The following is a 24,432-nucleotide window of genomic DNA, read 5'->3' as shown; positions in this document are numbered from 1 at the left end:
ACAAATAAACATTTGGACTTCCTTCTTTTTCCTAACTGCCTCCTTGGAACTTTCCACTGTCCCCCAGGGGAATGATTGGTCTATAGTTCTCTTTCTGCTGCCTCCTTCCCTTAAATAGCTTAAATTTGCTATTCTCTAATCCTCTGGAACCATGCAGAATACATTAATTCCTGGAAGATCATTACCAATGCCTCCACAGTCTGCAGCAACCACCTTTAGAACTCAAGAGTGCATTCCATCCAGTCCAGGAGACTTAACTACCCTTAGATTTCAGATTTATTGTTAGAATACATACATGACATCACATACAACCTTGAGATCCTTTTTCCTCCAGGCACAGGAATTACAAATAATTGGTAGTGCAAAAAAAAACTATGCAGTGTTAACATGTAAATAAATAAACTAAACAAATAAATAAAAACAAACTGTGCAATACAGATAAATAAGAAAATCAATAAAGTGCAAAGTAAGAATCCTTAAATGAGTCTGAGTTTGTCATTGAGGAGTCTGATGGTGGAGGGGTAGCAGCTGTTCCTGAACCTGGTGGTGCGAGTCTTGTGGCACCTGCACCTCATTCCTGATGGCAGCAGCAAGAACAGAGTGTGTGTTGGGTGGTGTTTGATGATTGCTGCTACTCTCCAGTGGCACTGTTCCTTGTAGATGTACTCAATAGTGGGAAAGGGTTTGCGTGTAATGTCCCATACCAAACCGTAATGCAGCAGGTCAGCACACTTTCCACCACACCTTTGTAGAAATTTGCCATGGTTTCTGATGTCATACCAAACGTCCGCAAACTCCTGAGGAAGTAAAGGTGCTAATGTGCTTTCTTCACAATGCCATTGGTGTGTTGAGTCCAGGAAAGATATCTTTGCCTTTCCTTTCCTGAAGTAAAAAATCAACTCCTTAGTTTTGGTGACATTGAGTGCAAGGTTGTGGTTGGTGCACCATTCAGCCAAATTTTCAATCTCCCTCCTGTAGATTAACTCATCCCCTTCCTTTATACAACCCACTACAGTGGCATCATCAGCAAATTTGTAGATGGTCTTATTGTCGTACAAAGTCACACAGTCGTAGGTGTAAAGTGAGCAAAGCAAAAGGCTAAGAATGCAACCCTGTGAGATGCAGATACCATGGGATCTTAAACCATTAGAATTGGTTGTGTTATGATTGAGAGTCTATAGTGGTTGATGTATTACTGTAAACTTTAACATTGTCCTAAACCTGAGGTTGTTCCAAGATTCCACAGAACTATTGGTGCAAGATACTGAAATACAAGTACTGGCATAACAATTAACTCCATAACAACTGTGATGTTTTCAGTATTTTTAATCTTTACTTCCAGAGAAGCTTCAATTGCAATTGGGCCCAACTAATTTCCACGGGGATTGTATTTCTTCCAGTGCCTGGTGACTATACAACTTGAGTGTTTTTTCACACAGCCTTTGCACTCTGGCAATCAATTGAGGTGACTGAAGCCCAAAGTTTGATCTTCAGGGCAGGGGCGATGTGGGCATAAACTCTCCAGTGGGATAGATTTGCAGTAATTACTGTTGTTTACTGTTACACCTTGTTTTGTGTTGACAAACCTGTGCATGTTGGAAATTGTTGACAGATTTTTTTCAGGTTACTTGTGAAATGGTTCTTTACTGTACTTGGCAGTATGGTTATTGTCTGAAATGTATAAAGAAATCAAAGTACCTGAGTAATTTGGACCAAAACCCTTGTGTTCTGTTTCTCTTCTCATCATTCCCACCTCCGGTCTAAAACTCCTCTTAACTAGCGTGTATATTTGGGTAATGATGATAATGTAACTCTCAATTGCTAAAAATTGTCACTGTTTGAGGCTGCATATGGAGTGTCTCTTAATTGTCTACAGTAGATTATACATTTTCTTTTAGCCACATTTCTTTCCTAAACATCACCCTTACTAATACCACCACATCCACATCCCCAACGCTGCTTTTATCCACCCCCCCCCCCCCCCCCCCACCACACCTCCCCACCGGCCTTCCCTAGTCCACCTATCGAGGTAAGGGTACAAGATGCAGGACAATGTATGATCCAAATAGGGACCAAAATATTTCCTACCATTTTGTGGCCTTTGAATTGTATATATTTCAGGGAATCTCTTGATTTGGTCTGGCATTTGTTCTGAATTGTCAATGGCTGGATAATTGCTTTGGTTCTGATTGTAGGATTTTCTGGCCATTCATCTACCAATCTAATCTGGGAAATTAGAGCTGTTTATAGTCATTTTCTTTGCATTTGTAAAATGCAAAAAGCAAGTTGTGCCCTTTAGACTTTTAATGTAGCAGGGAAGAAAATTGCCACAATAAACAGATAATTTTAAAAAATTGAGAATTTGTGACCAGACTTGTGTAGAATATGATTATATATGTTAATGATACAAAAGAATACATTATATATTCTCAGTTTTTGACCATTACATGTCAGCGAGCATGAAAAATACATGGAGTGTATAACATGACAAGGAATTCAATTAAGTGTGTTAAAAATCACTTAGATTTTAGAATTGGGACAGCACAGAGGACCATTCAATCCATTGTCTTGCAATGGGAAGTCAGAAAGAGAAATCAAGTCTATCTCTTCAAAAGGTTAATGTTACTACAAGGCTGTTACAGCATCATCGATCTGGGTTCGATTCCCACACTTCTATAAAGAGTTTGTACATTCTTCCCATATCTACATGGGTTTCCTCCAGGTACTCTGGTTTCCTCTCATCCTTCAAGAATGTACAGGGGTTGTAGCTCAATTGGGTGTATTTGGATAGCAGTGGCTCATGGGCGTAAGGGCCTGTTGCTGTGTTGAATGTCTACATTTTAAAAAAACAAGACCAGAACTCTGAAATAAGAAAACAAAATGGTCAGCAGATTAGGGAGCATCTTGGATAGAGAAAAACTGGTACAATTGAATAGTCCCATCAGAAAGATTGCTTATCTGAAATGGATGAATTCAGTGTTGACTTGCAAGGGCTACAGGGTACTACATCGTCGACAGTATATCTTTACCTCCGATGGACACTGCGAGACTGGCTGAGCTCCTCCAGCATTTCTTTGTGTTTTTACTACAATCACAGCATCTGGAGACTTTTGTGTTCCATAAGGTACTGTACTTGGATAGATGAGTTGCTGTATCCTTGAGCTTGTAATAGACTACACGAGAATAATGTGGGAGACTGAATATAGAGAGGTCAGTGTGCAATTCTTTCCCACTTGGTCTGCAGTTTTTTCCTACAAATAACGATCTTGTTTTCTTTGGAAAGGAATGACTCAATTTCCTTCTACCACCCTTCAAGTTATTGGATTCTAGATTGTGATGGATCATGGCATGGAAAAACATTTTCCTTGAGTCACCTCTGATTCTTGTGCCAGTCGCTTAAATTCTGTGTTCTGGTTCTTGCCCAGTTCTGCCTATGGTATAGTTTCTCTTCATTCTTTCTGGACTTTTAATGATTTTAAATGCTTCTACAAAATTATATCTCAGTCTCTCTGCTCTAACAACAATTCTGCAACATATAAAGTGCTGGAAATAGTCAGCAGTGGAAGAGAAACAGAGTCAACATTTCAGATTGGAGAATTTTTGAGCATTTCCAGCATTTTTTTGATTTTGTTTTATATTTCCAGCATTATCAGTTTTATTTTTGAACAATTCTATCTTTACTTTATCCATGTAAATGAACGTTCCACATCATTGGGACATTTCCACTTTCTCTCTCAAAGCTTTTGCAATATTCCTCTATTTTTCTATTTTTTTAACTGGAGTTCTTGCTTTCAAAAATGTGTACATGTATTCACTTCTGTTCCTATATTCCCTTTAGAATACTGTCACTTTCGTTAATTTAGTCTTCAGTTTTTCTGTCAGATTTTTGCACAAGACCATTGTTTCTTACAACAGTATCCAGCCCCTATGGGAATTGGTAGATGCTGGATAAGTGAATTTTCTATTTGCTTGAGATTGCATGTTTGTGTGATTGGCGAACTGGAGGTGCCAATTTAAACCTGTACTTTTTATCTTTATTTTCTGCAATTTATTTTGCTGGTTGCTTGAATTCCAGATAGCGAGGATTTTGCTGTATATGTGAAAGGGAGATGGTGAGCAGATTCATGCTAGTTTCCTTTTGGAAATAGCAATAAAACAATTGTAAAACAGTTTAAGCTTGATGCATTTTACAACTTTGAAATCCTTGTGTTCTTAAGCCATTCATCCCAATACATTGTGGTGATATTGAAATACATTGAAGCATCACGCAGTTGCGCAAACTCTCTATTTTTAGTTTGGCTGACAATCTGCAACATGGTGGGATGGGAACGAAGGATTTTGTGCATGTAATAATTCCCATCAGTCCGTCATGGCAATAGTGAACCTTTTTGATTCAATCTTTTTTGTGTTGTCTTCAGAAGTCCTTTACATAAACCCTGATTTTACTTGGCATGGATACCTACTGAGCTGCCTTGCATTCACATTCTAGTTCTTGCTTTGAAGCCATTTTTAGGTGGTTCTCCTTGTAGCGTGGCTTTCACTTTGTCAAACCACTTTAGCAACCAATTTGGCAACTGTAATCAAATCTCAACTGGATTTGTGACGTCAGTGGAGTTGCTGTGTTGTGGTTCACTGGAAATGAGTTTTGGTTGGGAATAAACACATACAGTAATGACTCTGTGCGGGGTGTGGAAATTTTGTTTTTCAAAATATTCATCAGCTCTCAATTAACTCAAGTTATTGAAGAGAGTTATTTCTGTTTAGAGTTCAGTTGTGAGTACAAAAAGCAATAGTTTCTTGAAGAACTTGATAGATTAGTCCATTGAGACGTTTTTTTGTTGACTTGACCTGGTTATCTATGTGCCAATGTAAATGCTAAGACTGTCAAATTTCAATTTATATATTTGAGTTTTGGTGGCCATCTCACAAGTCCAGTTATTTAATCTTAACAAAATATTAAAAAGAGACATTTATTACTTTCCCTGCACCCATCCCTGTTCCTTTTCAAAAGACTTTTGAGATATCAAGAAAATTGAAAGCATGGAGAAAATGAGTTTTATATTCATGTCAATCAATCCTCCTCCTACATGGCTCACTGGCTGTATGAGCACTATTCTAATATTTAGCTAGTAACTCGACTTCTCCTTTTCAGATGTTTGCTTAGGCTCTCCCTTTGCCCTTGGGACTTGTTTTGATCACTTTTGCAGAGGGAGTCTATGAGAAAGATAGTTCAGGTTAGCAGCTAAACATTACCATTCTGTTCTATGCTGCCTTTGAGCAATGCTGTAGAATCCATTGGCATGATATTAAGTGTTCCACTGTGGGAAAGGCTGTATTTCTTTTTAAATTACTGAAAACAATAGGTGTTACCCATTGTTTCTAAATATTATGAGAAAAATTGCTTTGCCGATTTGGCTGGAATCCATTTAGTGAAACCACCACTTGTGAAGTTTGCATTTTCAAACTTGGGGCATGCAGTTAAGAGGTAACCAAGAGTTGGAACAATAGGATCTTTTACTATTAAAGTTTCTAAATGATGAACATAATGTAATTTTGTGCACCATTGTTGTACTGACCTCCTCCTCCTTGGTTTTAGCCATTTCATTCCATTTTTCTGCCTTTGTTTATGTTACACCTTTTGACCAAATTTCCATGTGCTAAATTGCCCTGGAGAACAATTCCTCAAATATACTCTCACTTTATCCAAGGGTATTTGTTGTTAAAAACCATTTGGGTCACTAATGAGTATTTAAGTTATTACTAATTTTGGTCATGTTCCACAGTAGTTTTAGAATTGGTCTCTGGATTGTTACTATGAACTTGGATCAATAAACAGTCTGATAATTTACTTGCTGCATCACTATTGTGCACTTCTTTCCCACCACCTTACTCTCCTTCCCTATCCAAACCTACATGTGATAGGCAAACCCATCTCTGATGGGCAATTACTGTAGATTTGGCGCTGCTAGCTAGCAGAGATTGGAATGAAATGGGGCATGTTGTAATACTGAGCACCAGCCATGAAATGACTGCTGGTCCAAAATGGAAAGGAAATGCTTCATGAATGCCAGCCTAACATTCGACCTGGAGAAGCTAAAGATGTACACACTATTGTTTTAGATAAATTCCTGTCCTGAGTATTCAGCACAAGTGAGAAAAGCATTGGAATTAGTTATTGGTAGGCAGCAAGACTAGGCAGGTGACTGGTATGAGGTTCTAGTCACCTGATTGCTATTGCCAATACAAAGCACATCGCTGCCAGTCCAAGGTAGGAAATCCATGAGAACAATTAGGAATGCAGTGAAACAGACAGGAAAATTATCTGCTGTAGCTACATAAAATTATCCAAATATCAGTACATTCAAGCAATATCAGAGGAAAAAAGTAATTTGGCCCATCCCTGAACTGTCTCCAAACTAGCCACATGTGGACCTCACACTGTATCGACAGTAGGATCTCAGTGACTCGGTTACCACAATGTTATTGTAGTACTGGCGACCCAGGTTTGAATCTGCTCCTGTCTGTAAGGAGTTTGTACGTTCTCCCTGTGTCTGCATGTTTCCTCTGGGTGCCCTGGTTTCCTCCCACCCTTCAAAATGTGCAGGAGTTGTAGATTGGTTGGTGTATTTGGAGGCACAGGCTCATGGCCATTGATGGGAGCACAGCCATTTCCTGGGAAGGATGGAATAGAACAGCATGTCAGGCATGTGTTGCGAAGAAAGTGTAGTTTCATAAGACAATGAACGACACAATTATGCTCACATTTTTTTTAAAAAACAGTTAATGGAATGGCTGGAATAATTACTGCAGCATGTCCCCTCGTAAACATCTATGGGAAATATTTTGCATGTGTTGTCTTTGTAGCCAGTCTCCCTTTGGAGAGAGCATTTGCCTTGAATGCTATGTGGCTTCTAAGCAGAAGGGTAAGCCATGGATGTGCTGTACTTAAATAATTGCAGGAGTTAAAAAGGCCACTCTGCATTTTCCCACCTTTCAAAAAACATTTGGGGCTTGGGGTTAATTTGGGCAGCACAGACTCGTGTGTTGAAAGAGGCTATTATTACCGTGCTGTATGTCTACATTTTTTTTAAATTAAAAAATGTGAAGTGTCCAACTGAGACTTGCAAATTGTTTGACTCTGCTATATGTACTAAAATAGGTTGCAGTTGATCCTCCAACCCTATTTTGGATCTTCCTCATCCTCCTCTTTGAGCATGGCTTTGGGGTAGTGACAGAACAAACTCAACCTCAGAACTTCAAGCAAAAACAAAATCCATGTCCTCGTCAGAGAAATGCACATTTCCAATGATGTGGCAACAACACCTTTTCCATGTGGGCCAGTTTTGAGCATTTTTTCCAGAAAAGAGCAAGGTGCTGTCTTCCTCATTGAGTTTTAGAGATTGTCATCAAATATAAGGATTTTGTTCTGTCATTATTATGAGCATCTGTTTTAATTCAGATGTCAACTTGCACATCAGGAAAGCTGCCTCATTTCGTAAATGATGTGTGATTGAACAGACTGAATATACAAAAATCAATGTGTTCAAAGCCTGTGCCATCTGCACTCAAGTTGTTCTGAACTCTGAAATTGCATCACCTGAATGGCGTACAGATAACTTCTGTGTGCACTGTGGCTTATTCTGACCATATTTTGGAAAAACTAGAATTGCATTGTGATGTCCTGGATCATGCACAAATCCATCAAATGTAGACATTGCTTGGATAGTGACTATTTAATTCATATTCTAATTTTTTTTAATTTTTAAAATTTAGTTGTTACAAAATAGGCCATTTCAGCCCACGAGTCTGTGCCACCCAATTAACCTACACCCCTGGTATGCTTCAAACATGGGAAGAAACCAGATCCCCCAGGGAAAACCCACTCAGACATGAGGAAAATGTACAAACTGCTTAAAGACAGCACAGGATTCGGATCCTGGTCCAGATCGCTGGTGCTATAAAGGTGTTGCACTAACTAACCATGCCATCCAATTCAATGATTGAACAATGATTAAGTTTCCAAAGACATTTATTCTCCTCCGAGTAAAGCTTCAGAAAAGATCAATTGGTTGTCCACACCTTCACTGGATATCAACATGGACAGTGAGGTGGCAGTTGCTTGTACTCTATGTCAATGGAATGATGAACTTTCCAAAGGTCTCCAAGAAGGTAGCCAACATAAAGAATTTCCATCATCCTAGTCACAGTCCCTTCTAGCTGCGACCTTAAGGCAGAAGGTACACAAGCCCTGAAGTCTGTCACCTCTAAGTTCAAGAATTGGTTTCTCTCTGGGTATCACGCTCTTGAAGCTCATTGTACTACTCTAAGCACAACACTACTCCAAGGCCACTAAAGATCTGCCTGTACTATTGAAACTGATGATTTCTTTGCACTATTACAATTGCAAATATTTAACCATATAACCACTTACAGCACAGAACAGGCCAGTTCGGCCCTACTAGTCCATGCCGTAACAAATCCTCACCCTCCTAGTCCCACTGACCAGCACCTGGTCCATACCCCTCCAGTCCTCTCCTATCCATGTAACTATCCAGTCTTTCCTTAAATGTAACCAATGATCCCGCCTCGATCACGTCTGTCGGAAGCTCATTCCACATCCCCACCACCCTTTGCGTAAATAAATTTCCCCTTATGTTCCCCTTATAATTTTCCCCTTCATTCTTAAACCATGCCTTCTAGTTTGAATCCCCCCCACTCTTAATTGAAAAAGCATATCCACGTTTACTCTGTCTGTCCCTTTTAAAATCTTTTAAAAGCCCCAGTCTGCACAACCTTTCCCTGTAACTCAAACCTTGAAATCCTGTCAACATTCTCGTGAACCTTCTCTGCACTCTCTCTATTTTGTTTATATCTTTCCTATAATTTGGTGACCACAACTGTACACAGTACTCCAAATTTGGCCTCACCAATGCCTTCATCATAACCTCCCTTCTCTTGAATTTAATACTCCGATTTATGAAGGCCAACATTCCAAATACCTTCTTCACCACACCATCTACCTGAGTATCAGCCTTGAGGGTACTATTTAACACAACTGCCAAATCCCTTTGTTGCTCTGCACATCTCAATAGCCTACCATTTAATGCATATGACCTATTTAGATTTGCCTTTCCAAAATGTAACACCTCACACTTATCTGTATTAAATTCCATCAGCCATTTTTCAGCCCACACCTCCAGCCTTCCTAAATCACCTTTTAATCTACGGTAATCTTCCTCACTGTCCACAACACCACCAATCTTTGTATCATCTGCAAACTTGATTATCCAATTCTCCACCCCTACTTCCAGATCGTTAATATATATAACAAACAATAGTGGACCCAGGACCGATCCCTGAGGAACTCCACTAGTCACCGGCCTCCAATTGGACAAACAATTTTCTACCACTACTCTCTGACACCTCCCATCCAACCATTGCTGAATCCTCATTTATACCTAATGCCTCCACCTTTTTTCCTAACCTCCTGTGGGGAACTTTGTCAAAAGCTTTACCAAAGTCTAAATAGACAACATCTACAGCTTCCCCTTCATCAACCTTTTTTGTAACCCCCTCGAAAAACTCAATCAGGTTTGTCAAGCATGATCTACCCCTGACAAAACCATGCTGATTACTCCCTAGCAATCCCTGTACCTCCAAATATTTGTAAATACCATCCATATGAGACTGTGCAAATGCACCACCTTGGGTACAAGTCCATTGCATATTGATTTTAGAAATGCACAGTTTTGGGGCAGTAGTTTGCCCTGTATTGGAGTTTCTTTTCCTCCTGGCTGGAATTGGAGAAATATTTTTGCTCAACTCTAATTAGGGTTGCTAATCCTGGTGATTGGAACAATTCTCTTTCTTCCTTTTCTACTCTATGACCCACTTACAGATTGGAATTGTTTTGCAGGAAAGGAAGGTAAATGTTTTTTCATTTCCCCTGCTGTATGTGAGATGGGTCCTGTACCCTGTTAGGAATCAATGGATAATATTGACTTGTAATCTTAACAACTGTAATAATTAAATATTGTCCTCTTGTACTCTTTATACTTAATTTGTCTGGACTTTCGTACTGCAAATAAAGTTTTTGCTGATCAGCAGGTGCTTTCCATTGCCTTCTTTCATTGCTTTCATCCTAAACTCTTACTGTTATCTTTGACAAATTGCCTTTTTGATATATTGCACCACCAACATCAGTCATATGGCAGGAACATTATTGCTTTTAGTGTACAGTAGACTGATATACTCATTGATTATCTTGCAATAAGATTATAAAACATACCATTTTACAGTATTTCACTCTATGCAGATTTCTAGTGTAGTCATGAAGTTAGTTTCAGTTTTTATTTTCTTTTTGATGTCTTAGAAATACAAGATGGCATATAATGGAACTGCCTAGGTTCAAGATTCCTTTATTCTCATGTAATAAAACACAAAATTTGTCGTATTTTCTCTGCGGTAATGTCACACAAAGAGGCACAGAAGCATCTCTTGGTGCCACCAACAATAAGAGAAAGAGAAGCAAAAGAGAGTCTCTTAAAAGAAACCAAGTGTTTGTGGATTCACCTGCACTCTCTCCTGTAACCTCAGCAGCCAAGCTCCCTGTGCAGAAGATCCAGTATGATGAGGGAATTTTATCAGCACCCGAGGCCCTTTGGAAAACCTTCTTGCCCTCAGGATCCTCACGAATACTGGTCTTGATACCTGGTTCGCACAAGCCAGTCTCCAGCAGTCTGGTGTGAGTCCTTCAGCCACCTTTCCCCAGCAGCCTGCAACCTGGTGCTGAGAGTCCTTCAGCCACCAATCTCCCGCAGCCTGGTATGAGTCCATCAGTCTCCAACCCCCTGCATCTCTGGCAGTGCTGCCATTTAACCATTTGGCCAATTAGTGATCTATGTGGAAATAATTTCCTCAGACTTTTCATGTGAGGGTTTTAATATTAGGTAATACTATGCAATATTGAGGTGAGTCAGAGTTCAGAAGATACCAGATCATTGTAATTGATCAGTTTGCACCACTGACCAGAGGTAAATAAGGAAGAAAATGAATTCTAGTTGTCAATATGTTATTCTAATGACAACGTTAAGTAACATTTCAAGATGTGTGGTGCTGATCTCCAGGTGGGCTCCTGGGTGATTCAGGGCTTTAAGAATTTTTTTGTTGTTCTTGAAGTAGGAGCAGTGTTTATGACATGGGCTTTTTCGGGATAGTGACAGTGAAGTCATTGCCATTATTAATGTTCCTGCAACATGTTTCTCTGTTATGAACGTGGCTAAATCAAACCCAGGATTAGTGGTCTTTCCTTAAATGTCTCTTGACAATCAGTTTGACAATTTAATTAAGAAGAAAATTAGGTAGGTCCATATACCTTGATGAAGAGCTCAAGCCTGAAATGTTGGTAAGATACCTTTGTTTTGCTATATAAAATACACTGTTTGACCTGCTGAGTTTCTCTAGCATTGTGTTTTTTTTTAACCATGTACCTAAAATTGAATGTGTTTAGTTTGGATGGCTCGAACCACGTACATCTGATTGTTTTTCTATCTGCTGGTTTCCTATAAAGTCCAAGTTGTGGGGTTTTTTTCTCACAAGAGCTTTTTATCAATGAAAATAAATCTGGAAAAGTTTTTCACATTTAGTACCTTCCCGATGTTTGTAGATCACGTAGAAATACAGTCAACTAAAATTACTCTTTAACCTAGATTCACAACAAATGTAGATCTATTTATTGATTCTTTTGGACATCCAACACATACCAATGCTTCTTTGGACATAAACAAAAAATCATATGCTCCTATTATGGTTACTGTATAGCACTTTTACCTTTAATTTCTGCAGGATAAGATTCCAGATATATCATCACCTTTGGTCATCATTTGTGCAATTGGGCAAAAGGAATCTCATGGTATTGCAGAAGATTATTAACATCTGTCTGAATTTGTAATGGTAGTCCATCTAGCTTTTGACAGAATCTGAGTCTTTGGTTTCTTTTCTCATGGGAGAGGAAAGGGAAGAGTGCTGTCGCTGGAGTCGGCTATGGATTTCACCACTACAATCACTTGCTACCATTATATTGATAATGAAATGTACTTCTGTATATTTGATTTTAAACATACATTCTGAAGGAGCAGCCTCCTTTGCCCCCACCCCCTCACAGACATTGACACGCTCTGGCCCTACAGAAGCTAGAAAAGGAGTACCTGATCCAGACATCAAAGGATTTAAAGTTGGTCAAAATATACATAAAATTAACTTATTTGCCGATGATATTCTAATATATTTGACAGAACTAGAAACCTCACTACTATAAATTGCAATCTATATTGGAAGATTATGGGTTAGTATCTGGATAGGGGATAAGAGCAAAATTTTGCCACCTATTGGAGGGGATTATGGATTTATTAAAAGAAATTCACAATTTAAGGTATAAAATATTTAGGAGTTAGGATAGGTAATAATTTATATAAATTAAATGTTTTCCTCTTCATAAGATTCAAGATAATTTAGGTAGATGGGAGACTCTACCAATTAGTTTAATTGGTAGAATTAACTATTAAAATAAATATACTGCCAAGAGTCCAATACCTCTTTCAGTCAATACCAATTGCTTTGCCTTTGCAATTTTTTTGTTAGAAAAGTATGTAAGAATATTTATTTGGAAGAATGTCACCCAGAATCTCCATTTATTTAAAAAAAATTGATGTGGTCTTTTGAATTGGTAGGATTGCAACTCCCAGATTTTAAATTATATTATCGGCCAGCCAATTTGATATTTGTCACCTCTTTTTTTTAATAGCGGAGATAAATATTCATGGGTAAATACAGAGCTGCATAAAGTTAGAGAAAAGATAGCAGAAGACATTATATATAAATTGAATTCAAAAATGTTTGAGGGGAATAATAAGACATCATTAGTAAAACATATTATTAGTATTTGCGAATTAGTTAATGGTTATAAAGGAAATGAATTACGAGTCTTGTTGAAAATGCCTCTTGCTCAGAACAGACTCATACCAATCCTATATGACAATAAACATTTAGAAATTTGGATCCAATGTGAGATTAAATATTTGGGAGACTGTTGTGAGCAAGAGGTATTTATGTCATTTGATCAAATTAAAAATAAATTTGGGATTTCACAAAATACATTCTTCTGCTATCTTCAACAGAGGTTTTTTTTAAGGGACATATTAGGCCCAGAATTAATTTTTCCACAGATTACTGGATTGGAGATTGTGATTCATGAGGGAATTACAAAGAAACTTATTTCTAAATTGTATCTTCTACTTCAGGAGGAATCTCCAAAACCAGATTTGAATAAATCAAAAGAAAGATTGGAATCAAATTTGGGAACTGAAATTGATCCTTTTTGCTGGTCTGACATTTGTTGGGACAGTATGAGGGAGATAATTAATGTTGGCTACAGATTAGTTAATAATAAACTTTTTCATCATTAATATTTAAAGACACAAATTCAATAAATTTAATCCATATTTTCCAAATTTATGTTTTACATGTGGCACAGAAATTGGTACATTTATACATTCTACCTGGTCATGTACCAAGGTGACATCATTTTGGAAACATGTGGGCAAGTTTTTGGAATAAATCATAAAAATGCATTTACCATTAACACCTGACCTTTTTCTTTTGTATATGATTTGGAACCCCAATTGAAGTTGTCAAAATATCAATTAAAATTTTTTAAACTTTGCATTGGCGGTGGCCAGGAGATGTATAGCAATTACATGGAAATCTGAATCCCATCTTAAAATTGATTGTTGGAAGAGGGAGATGCAAAGAGGGGAAATTTCTTCACGCAAAGGGTGGTTGGGATGTGGAATAAGCTTCCGGCAGAGGTGGTTGAAGCAGGGATGTTATTTACATTTAAGGAAAGACTGGATAATTACATGGAGGGGAGAGGATTGGAGGGGAATGGACCAGATGCTGGTCAATGGGACTAGGAGAGTGGGGATTTGTTCAGACATGGACTAGTAGGGCCAAACTGGCCTGTTCTGTGCTGTAAGTGGTTATATGGTTATTCCCTTAGAAAAGGTGACATGATATTAGAAATGGGTATGTTACATAATTAAAAATATGGAAACTATATTTAGATATTAAGAGTTTTCTCTTCTACACCCCACCAGCACCTTTTTTAATCTTAATGGTTGAACCTCATCATGTTGGTTTAATTCTATTTTATTAATATGTTGTCTTTCTTTTTGGGAAGGTGGGGGGGGTGGGTAGTTATCACAGTAGCTTTGCACATATATTTATTTTTTTTCTTTATTCTTTTTCTCACCTTTATGTACTGTACAACCATTTATTTTTTTATTCTATTTTGATATTTGTATCATTTGTATGCAATTCTATTGTACTGTATACAAAACTATAAATAAAATTTTAAAAAAAGAAATGGAGTACCCACCCAAAGAAAAGTCGATTTGCAGATAATATATTTCCATTTCTTTAAAAAAGAAACAAAGAATTAAAAAGAACAGAAATAGATGGTTGACTTGTCTGGATTCATGCAAAACAACATCTTTTTTTCACTATACATAGGCCTCAGTGAATTTCTTCAGCTGTTGTGGATGATAACTGCTTAAGTTGCTTTGTATGGTGGTTATCTGGATGACTCTTATGTGTGTCTGTCAACTATTTAAAAACAAAGATGACATTGAGACTCAAGAATTTCTCATTTACATCTGCATGTAAGTTCAGTAAGTCCTACAAGAGTTGAAATTCTGTAAGAGAAATAGTAGGTCATTTAGGCACTTGAATCTCATCTACTATTTAATGATATTGCTGATCTGATTGTAATCTTGACTCCACGTTCCTTTCTACTTTGCCAAATTTTCACACTCTTGCTTATCATACATTTTCCTACCTACGTCTGAAAAATTTCAGACTCCGCTTCCACAGCCTTTTAAAAATGGCAACTTTAAAGACTATCTCTTGGACACCACATCTCAATTTTAAATGGGTCATTACTTATTTCACTGGACAACAATTTTTTACAAAAGATTTACTTCCTGAGGGGAAATAAAAGGAGATTATGATAGACAACTTCAAGCTGAACACAAAGATAATTTCCGATTTGCTGTATAATGTAGGAAGTTGGAAAAATATTAAATTAACTTTTATTGAAGTTGACATGTTTAGTCACACAATGACGCGGACACATTGCATTAGATCAACTGGCCTAAAAATATTTTGCTGCTGATTTTTGTTTGTAGTCGGCATCTGATGCCTCTCATGTCGGAGTCCAACAATGGTCTGTCAATATTGATGGATTCCTGTTGCCCCGTTACTGCTTTTCCATGGTCACAATGTCCTGGTGAGACCTTTTACTAAATTTGTCACTGACTACACGAAGATCAGCAGGGAAAACGTCCAAGTGCGAATGCAGAAAATGAATTTTCAATGACATGTTGCGCCTCATGGTGTTGTATTTTTTTTTTAATTTTTTAAATTTTTCACGCTATGAACCATATTGACCAAAATACACACAAACATTTCCCTCTTGAATATACACAGTGTCATTTTCTCGCCTTTTTACCCCTCCCTTCTCTCCCTCCTTCCCACCCCCCTCCCCACCCACTAACCTGTCATTGATAATGTGTCTGATTTGTGGATGAACAAAAATGTCTTCCTTAATCTTGACATCAGTTATTCTTGGAAACGTCTGTCTCATATAGCGAAGTCCGTCACCTCTGGTGGCTTCAGAACTGGCAAGCTGTCATCTTGCGACGCTGGTTTCATGGATGAAGGCAGATTGGAGTATTCAATAGATTTCTTATTTTAGCGAAGCCAAATACATCGGTCAGACAGAAGTAACAGTCTGTCCTGTGATCCTTCTGTTCTTGTCATGTCATTGGGAGTGCAAATGGCATTGACATCTGAATACCTTTGTGCCAAACTCTTTGGTTGACTGCACAAGTTGCACAACAAATGTAAGGAGTTAAGGGTTTGTCTTGGTCATCAATTTTATAACGAAAGTAGATCTCTTGGGCTTTCCTAATAAGTGCAGACATGCTGTGTCTTTGAGCCGCCGGAGGGGCTGCACTTGTGCCCACACCTCCTCCCTTACCACAGTTTAGACCCCAAACAGGCCATTCAAGTGAAGCAACACTTCATTTGTCTATTCGCAGGATTGATTTATTGCATCTGGTGCTCCCCTTGTGGACTTCTCTGCATCTGAGAGACAGGGCGCAGATTGGGAGATTGCTGAGCACCTTCGCTCTGTCCGCACCAGTGACAGAGACATCCCAGTACCCAACCATTTCAGTTCTGTATCACACTCCCACAGTCCCTTGTCTGTTCATGGCCTTATGCACTATCCCACCAATACCACCTGTAAATTGGAGGAACAACACCTGATTTTTCAGACTGGGCACTTTTCAGCCAGATAGCATTAACATTGACTTTTCCAATTTCTGCTAATGTGCTCTTCCCCCCACCCCCCACTCTCCCCTTCCCTCCTTCCCCTTCCCTCCTTCCCTTGCTTCCTGCTGTGCCCTCCCTCCCTTCTCCATCTATTACCTCCTGCCTTTGACCACACCTCTTCCCCCCCCCCTCCCACACTTTTATTTGGAGGCTTGTCAGCATTTTTCCATATCTTGATGAAGGGCTCAAGCCTGAAACATTTAAAGGATGCTGTTTGACCTGCTGATTGTGTTTTTACTTGGTTTGTGGGCAATATACTAATAAGCTTAAAACTTAACAGGAAATCACAAAAAATAGGTTGTATCTAAAAGAAAAATCAGTATGTGATAGAAACATTTTCATGAGCAGCCACCTAAAAGTGTTCAGGAAGCAAAATTTTTGTTGTCCACTGTTTTTTTAAAAATCATAGAACATGGAACACAACCTTCAGCTCAAAATATCTGCCAAGCATGAAACCAATTTAAACTGATCATATCTACCTGCATGTCGTCCATATCACTCAATTCTCTGCCTGTTAACATATTTGTCTCATTGCGTTGTAAACATTGCTATTGTTTCTGCTGTTGTCACTTCCACTGCCAGCATATTCCAGGCACCCAACTATGTATTTAAAAAAAATCTTACAAATCTTTTTCAAACTTCCCCCTCTTACCTCCAATCTTACGCCCTTTAGTATTTGAAAATTCCACCCTGGAGAATAAAAACATTATTGCATATCTATTTATACTCCTCATAATTTTATTTTCTTCTATCAGGTTGTCACAGCCCCTATCACTCCAGAGAAAAATCTGTTCAGCCTCTCCTAATACTCTCTGATCCAGACATCCTGGTGAATGAGCTTTGCACTATTTCTGATTCATTCTTTTCCTTCCTGTAACATGACAACCAGAACAGCACACAAAATCCAAATGTGGGCGAACCAATATCTTGTACATCTACAACATGACATGCTAACTTTTATATTCACTGCCCGAGTGATGAAGGCAAGTGCACTGTACCCCACCTTCATCATCACTTGCTGCCACTTTCAAGGAACTATGAACTTGCACCCCAATATCCCTCTTTATGCTATTTACTATGCATTTAACATTTGACCTTTCAAAGTGTCTGGCTTTCATTTTTCTGCCCATATTAAGTGTCCACTTATTTTAGATTTCCAACATCATTCTCTCCACATTCATCCTCTCACGACCATTCAGTTTTGTACGTTTTAATTGATTTGCTTCACATGCTTTAAATTTCAGCAGATGCCTGTCTAGTCTGTCCAAACCTTTGCTCTAAGATAAGCTCTCTATTTTGGATATTGGTCCTGTGCTGTACTCCATTATCTCTCAGTTCTTCAATAGCCCCTTTCACACAGGCACCTTGTCCCGTAATTGATGGCCAATCTACCGGTTAAGGGTCCAGTGTGAAAGCTTTTTAATTGGCTCGCAGGCGTCATCAAACACCGGGGATGATACTACTTAGTGCCCAGTGTGAAAGGGACATAGGATATCCTGGGATAAAGTAGTGACACGTTGATTAATTTTTTGCATGAGTGTAGGAAACAAAAAGATTAAAAAGGTATAAATTTTGCCAACCTATGTAAACCTTTATAAATGTCTAAAGGACCGTGGGAAAGTCGCAGCGGGATAGAGAGATGGCGATCTGCCATCCCAAAATTCCGTGCGGCAGAGAAACCCCTCCATGAGTGCTCCGTGCATTCAGCCCTTTCCCTGCAATACTGGAATCCTGGGAGAGCAAATCTGCCATTGCTCTTTCCCATGGTCTTTATAAATTGTGCGCTATTGCCACTAGGATTTTCCCATGGTGTTGATAAATTGTGTGGTTATACTTTCCCACAGTCTTTTATAAAATTATAAAGGTTTATATAGGTCAGCACAACCACAGAACTGAAGGGCTCATACTGTGCTGTACATAATGCTTAATTATGTTGTAATTAGGCATGATTAATTTTGTTTAAAAACAAAATCATAATGTATTGATCAGGATTTAGGGCAGTCTAAAATCGCATGATGCGTCACTCAGATGTTACCGGTGGAGGATAGAATCCCCTATCCCCAGGGATGCCTTGTGATGAGTGTGAAAGGACACAGAGAACCGATTAACAGTGATACAGTGTGAATGGCAAAAATAGCTTCCTTAGCCGGTTCACTGAATGGCCAATCTACTGGTTAACCAGTGTGGAAAGGGCTAATCTAACAGTGGCATCAAGAAAGTTTCTTGCTACAGAACCATCATGTGGTTAATTTGTTCACACCCAGTAAGCTTCGTGAAAGGAGACCAGCTACCTTTTATGATTTAAAAAAAATCCTTGTTATGAATATATTTTACCATTAGTATGTAGGTACCTTCTGATGAACCAGCTTGTATCATATGGTATGCCTCTAGAGATGTTGTTGTTACTTGTCAATGTCCAATCGGTTTCCAACTTCCTTGTGTGATCATATACATGGCAGGACAAGGATCAAAGGCTAGAGAGCATTTTGATGTAAGACTGGTGACCATTGAAGCTGAGCATTGACTCATGTAAAGAATAACACAACATGAAACAAATTTTTAATTAAGTTAAATTCATAATTACTTGTGCTGCATACAACATTCTGCCATTTGGCTTAAATAGCACAGAGGATTGTCTTCATGGTGACAATGGTAATGAATTCTTCCTCGAGTAAAGTTTACCACAGCTACATTTTCATTTCCTCAAGTTAAAATATATTATCTTTACCAAACTGAAAGGATGGAGCAGAAGCCCATCTGAAGATATCTGGTAACACAAATTGTGTTTGTTTTTCTGGCATGACATATTTTGCTCTCCATTCATTCTGTATACACCGTTTTAAAATTTAAAACCTGGTAAAGGATCTTGAAATGCATTATCACTAAGGCTTTTAAAGATTATTTTGACATGAGTGTGTTAATATTAACATGACTTGATGTGTATATTAAGCTCATTAATTGATGTGCTCAACAGTTTCCTGTTTGTGCCAGACATCACCTCACTGTCAATTTGGTTAGCCTTGCCACCACGACTGACTGACAAGAAGTCACAAAGGTCACACCTGTCCTCAAAAATAACATGACCTCAGGAGTAATTGGCAACACTGATGAAATATTAAGACAAAACGAAGTGTTGTTCAAAAATCTACGCATGAAAGGAGGATGATGTGAGAGTTTCAAGAAGTGAAATATTCAGGGTTCTCTGAGAACTATATAAGAGTCTCACTGCTGAAAGTAATAACCAGGGTCTTCTTCACCTGCTGACTAAATTTCCACACACTAATAATTGAAAATAATTATGGATCTGTCCATTCAATGACATTCACTGCCTGACACCGGCCACTAAACGTGTTTATTTTTGACCTCTGCGAAACTGTTGACTCCATCAGTTAGGAGGCCCCATGTAACATCCTCCTCAAATGTAGCTGCCCGAGAAACTCTCCTTGCATGCTGCATGGTGTTATGCAAGTACAGTAATGAGGTTAACCAGCAGGTCTGCAAAAGAGCCTGATGCACCATCAAGAGACTGAGGTTGTGAAACTGATAAGCTTTTATTGACTATAGACTGGAGCAAACAACCAACCTCATTGATTGATCATGGCAGGAAGACTGGGGACCATGCAAAGGGGTTATAGGTAGTATCGGTCTCAGGAGGCGCGTCCAGCTGGCAATAGCCAATCTCAATATAACAGTGGTTTACCACAGAACCATTCTCTTTGAGGACTGGGATCAAACAAGAATGTAATTTCTCTATCTTGCTGCTGTGTTGCTTCCTGCAAGAGTGGAGTTAATCTTCAGAAACAATGAGAAGCTGTTCAACCAAAGTTGATTGCATTCCAGAATCAAAGTTACCCCAACTGCAATAATTGGCCTGGACTATGCAGATAAACCTTGTGTTTGAACATGCACAGAGGTTGAACTCCAAACCATCAGCAAAGCTTTTCCTATAAAAGTACAAAAGGATGAATATCTGCAGGACAACATTCTCCACCAACATGCTGCATCACACTGAAGGTTCATGGCAAGATTCTAGAAAATATGGACCAGTTTCTCTACCTTGGGAGCCACATCTTGGCAAAATCAGATATTGCAGATGATAGTTTTTGTGGTTGCCTTCAATGCACCAGCATAGCCTTTGGACATTGGGAAAAAAAGGGTTTGACTTTAGACATGGCACAAATTTACTGTCAGGCAACTGTGATTTCTACCCTACAATATATTTCTGACATCTGGATTATCTCCAGGAGACATTCTAAGGCTCTTGAAAAGTACCCCCAACGTTATCTTGGCAAACTTCAAATTCAATGGATGGTCAAGCAAATCTACATCAGTTTCCTATACCAAGCCAAAATCCCCACAATTGTGATCTAAGTTCTATTTAGATAGCTACATTGGGCAGGTCAAGACATTGGCATACCTAAAATCACACCCAAATAATGGCCCTGTCATCAGAATAGACTGCTCAATTCCAGAATCCTAAGTCTTCTTGCAACATCTCCAAACAAATGAAGGAGCAATTGGTCTGGTATTGAGAATCTTGATGACATGCCTCAGGAGCACATGAAGGCCCCCATGTAAGTGGGAGAAGGAATGAAGTATCCTATTAAGTAGCCACCCACTTTCTCTGTCATTCACAACTATTGGTGTTGTTAGCTGCCTGAGAACATGCAAAACAGTAGAACCAAGATGACTGATCACAAAAGATTGTCAAAGCTTTTTGGAGCTGACCAAAAAGTAGTGTTGGTCAAATTTTGAGTTTTGTAACTTCCATTCTTCATCTTTGCATTTCACAGCCACTTCATTTATTTAAAAAATTTTCATTGTCATGTGATTTTGTGCCACTATGTCATTTTGAGGAATACCAGTTATTGGGTAGCATCTCAAACTTGTGATTGTTTCCCATGTCAATTTAAAACTATGCTATTCCTTGGATTGAGTAACACAAGTACAAATTTGTATTGCTCAATTCACATGAGAAGAATAGGCCTAGAAATTATGAATGTCATTATCCTTGCATAATTTTAAAATTTCCATGGCTTACTATGATGAATGCTAACAAGGACAAGTGATTTGATTATGGGTTACGCACTTATCCACAGCTTTACCACGTAAATAAACAGAAGTTGGAATAGCAGAATTTGGTTTTGTTAGCCAGTAAAATTTTGTTCTCTATTTTGTGTGGCCAACAGAATGAGAGGTCACATTAAAATAAAATTTAGACATTGCAATATAGAATGGAGGAGGATATTGTCTGGGTACTTGGTCATAGAAGTCAAAGGGGAAGGGTAGGAAGGAGTGCTTTTTCTGACTGAAGGTCTAAGACTAGTAGTGCTTCCAAAGATCATTGCTGGAATTTCTGGATGTAATATTTAAGGCTTGGGAGCAGAAATAGGCAATTGAGTCTGTCCTGCCATTCAGTCATGAGCTGATCCATTTTCTCACTGAGCCCCACTGTCCAGCCTTCTCCCCATAACCTTTGATATCCTAGCTAATCAAAAAAAACCTAAATTTCTTCCTTAAATGCACCCAATGGCTTGTTAATGATAATCTTATTAGTAAGTTTACAGATGATACAAAAATTTGTGGAGCTGTGGGTAGTGAGGAAGGGTTGTCAAAGCATATGATAAGATGTAGATCAGTTGGAAAATTGGACAGATAAATGACAGTTTAATTAGACAGGTGTGAGGTGATGCATTTTTGAAAGTCAAATGCAAGAGTGAGCAAGGATCTTTGGTGCAAGTCCATAGGTCCCCTAAAGTGCCAAATCCAAGTGCGTAGGTTGGAAAATGAAGCATATGACATGCTTACCTTTATTGGTTGGATCATGGAGTGTAAAAGTTGGAGTCTTGAATATCGATCCTGACCGGAAGTGGTGACTGTCCATCTCTCTCCATGGAACTACTTGACCTTCTGAGGCTCATTGTTTACTAAAGATTCCAGCACATGCGGTTCTTAAATTTCTTTATAAAAGTTAGCAAGTCACTTTGCAGCCATATAAAAGTTTGGTTAGGCCATATTTGGAGTACTCTGTGCCATTTTAGTTGCCATGCTCCAGGAAAGATCTGGAAGTTTTGGAGATGGTGCAGATGAAATTCACCAGGATTGGAGCTATAAAGAGAGGTTGAAGGAACTTGAATTGTCTTTGCATGGAGTGTGGGAGGCTAAGTTCAAGTTCACTGTCAGTGTACCAAGATACACTGAGAAAGTTTGTTTTGCAAACAGTCCATCCAATCAACCCATACATAGTACAGCAAGTAAAATGAGGTACAGAGTGCAGAGAGTTAGAATGAGATAGTTGGAACACAGAAAAGGCAGCATGTTTTTACCAGTGAGGTTTATTTAAAAGGAGTTTGATAACTGCATAAAGGAAACTGTCCTTAAATCTGATGGTGTGTGATCTCACACTCGTGAATCTTTTCAGCGCAAATACCAAATCTTTGTAGCAGGGCAGAGGGAAGAAGGAGAAGGGAGTGTGTCTGGGTCTTTTAACATGTTGGCAGCTTTTCCAAGGCAGTGGGAAGTATAGTTGGAAGAATAGATGGACAACGTAAGTGTATAAAATTATGAGAAGCAAATGATAGGGTAGATGGCCAGATTCTTTTACCCAGGGTGAATATTGGCATAGATCTGAAGTGCACAGAGGAAAGATTAAAGGAAATTTGAAAAATAAATCTTGTTGTATAGAGACTGTAGATACCTGGGATTTGCTGCTGGATTTTGGAGTGGAAACAAATAAGTGGTGAAAGTATGGGGATTGACAGTTTTCTGAAGGCACAAAAGAGATTCCTGAAATCTGCACTGCCTACCTGTAGAGGACATGTTCCAGTTCCTGGAGAGCAACTTGAATGAGGTGGCAAGGAGGAGCCAGATGTCATGTTCCCTGTGGGAACCACTGACTGCCACCAGTAAAAGGAGGAGATTCTGCTGAAGTACAATGAGCAGCCAGTGTCCAAATTGAAAAGCAGACCCATGAAGGTGATCATCATCTTCACTGGCAGTCACTCTAGGTTGCAAATAAGTTGCTGTCTCTCTAGTTCTAAGGAGCAGAAGATGACTGATTATGAATTCTTTCAATCTGGGATAGCCATTGCACATCAGCAAACACGTACCAGATCTAGAAAATCATCTCTGTTAGGTATAGCCCCAATAACAAGGAAGTATGAGGGTTAGAGATTTGGTCTGCACTGTAAGTGCATAGACAAGATTTTGCCTTCATTCCTCTCTGCCACCCCACACTGTTCCTTCCCTTTTTTCATATTCTCTGCGTCGCTCTTTCCCTGTATCCCCTTACCTAACTACCTCTGAAGAAGGGAAATATGACAATTTTTGATGTTGAACAAGAAATCAAAATAAACATAAAACTAACATTCTCTTTACTGCTACTTGAACCATGAGCACATTGGCATAGGGTAAATAAAATGGGAGAATTCAATGTGTGGCTCAAGGAGTTGTGTGGAGAAATGGGTTTCCATTCATGAGGCACTGGACCCAATGCAGGGAAAGGAGGAAGCTTCTGTTTAGGGACAGACTTCCTTTAAATTGAGTTGAGTCCAATGTCCCAGGGAATGCAAATGGATGGTTGATGTGGGGTGAAGCATTGACTGCTCATTTTCCTCCATGGATGTGAAATGAAGTGGTGAATTTGGTTAATTGGAGTTTATTTGAGGTTCAAACTAACAGAATTCATAAGGTGAACCAGTATGTTGAATTTGGGCTTTCAAATAGTTTCTGATGATATTCAAAGTGGGAGTATTAAATGAATTTGGTGTAAATGATTTTTACCAATAACACCCTGGTATGGAGTGAGGATTGTTTGACATAAATAAGACAGTCCAATTAAATGGAGAATTTTCAGGTGGGGTGACCTTGAGTGGTGAATTACTGCAAGAATTGCACGGGTGCAATGCCTTTACAGCGCCAGCTATCAGGACGAGGATTTGAATCCTGTGTTGTCTGCAAGGAGTTTGCACGTTCTCCCTG

At 38.8% G+C, this 24,432-nt stretch overlaps 1 protein-coding gene and 1 long non-coding RNA gene across 24 annotated transcripts in view; one reads left to right on the top strand and one right to left on the bottom strand.

Moving 5' to 3' along the window:
- LOC138743658 (protein FAM53A-like) overlaps window positions 1–24,432 on the top strand; it is a 211,460-nt gene that overhangs the window by 13,044 nt on the left and 173,984 nt on the right. The gene's annotated exons all lie outside the window — the stretch shown is intronic.
- Window positions 1–24,432, bottom strand: part of LOC138743659 (uncharacterized) — a 41,460-nt gene that overhangs the window by 10,391 nt on the left and 6,637 nt on the right. Inside the window, exons 2-7 of one of the 14 annotated variants that reach the window (XR_011344986.1) lie at window positions 23,259–23,488; window positions 22,261–22,560; window positions 18,804–18,976; window positions 15,612–15,758; window positions 14,435–14,473; window positions 1,312–1,671 (exon numbers count right to left, since the gene is read on the bottom strand). This is a non-coding gene — a long non-coding RNA (uncharacterized lncRNA). The other 13 variants (XR_011344987.1, XR_011344989.1, XR_011344991.1 and 10 more) reach the window with 13 other exon arrangements.

This window comes from Narcine bancroftii, chromosome 9 (assembly GCF_036971445.1).
Source record: "Narcine bancroftii isolate sNarBan1 chromosome 9, sNarBan1.hap1, whole genome shotgun sequence".
Classification (NCBI taxonomy): Eukaryota; Metazoa; Chordata; class Chondrichthyes; order Torpediniformes; family Narcinidae; genus Narcine; species Narcine bancroftii.
This window is presented reverse-complemented; position numbering and strand designations above follow the sequence as displayed.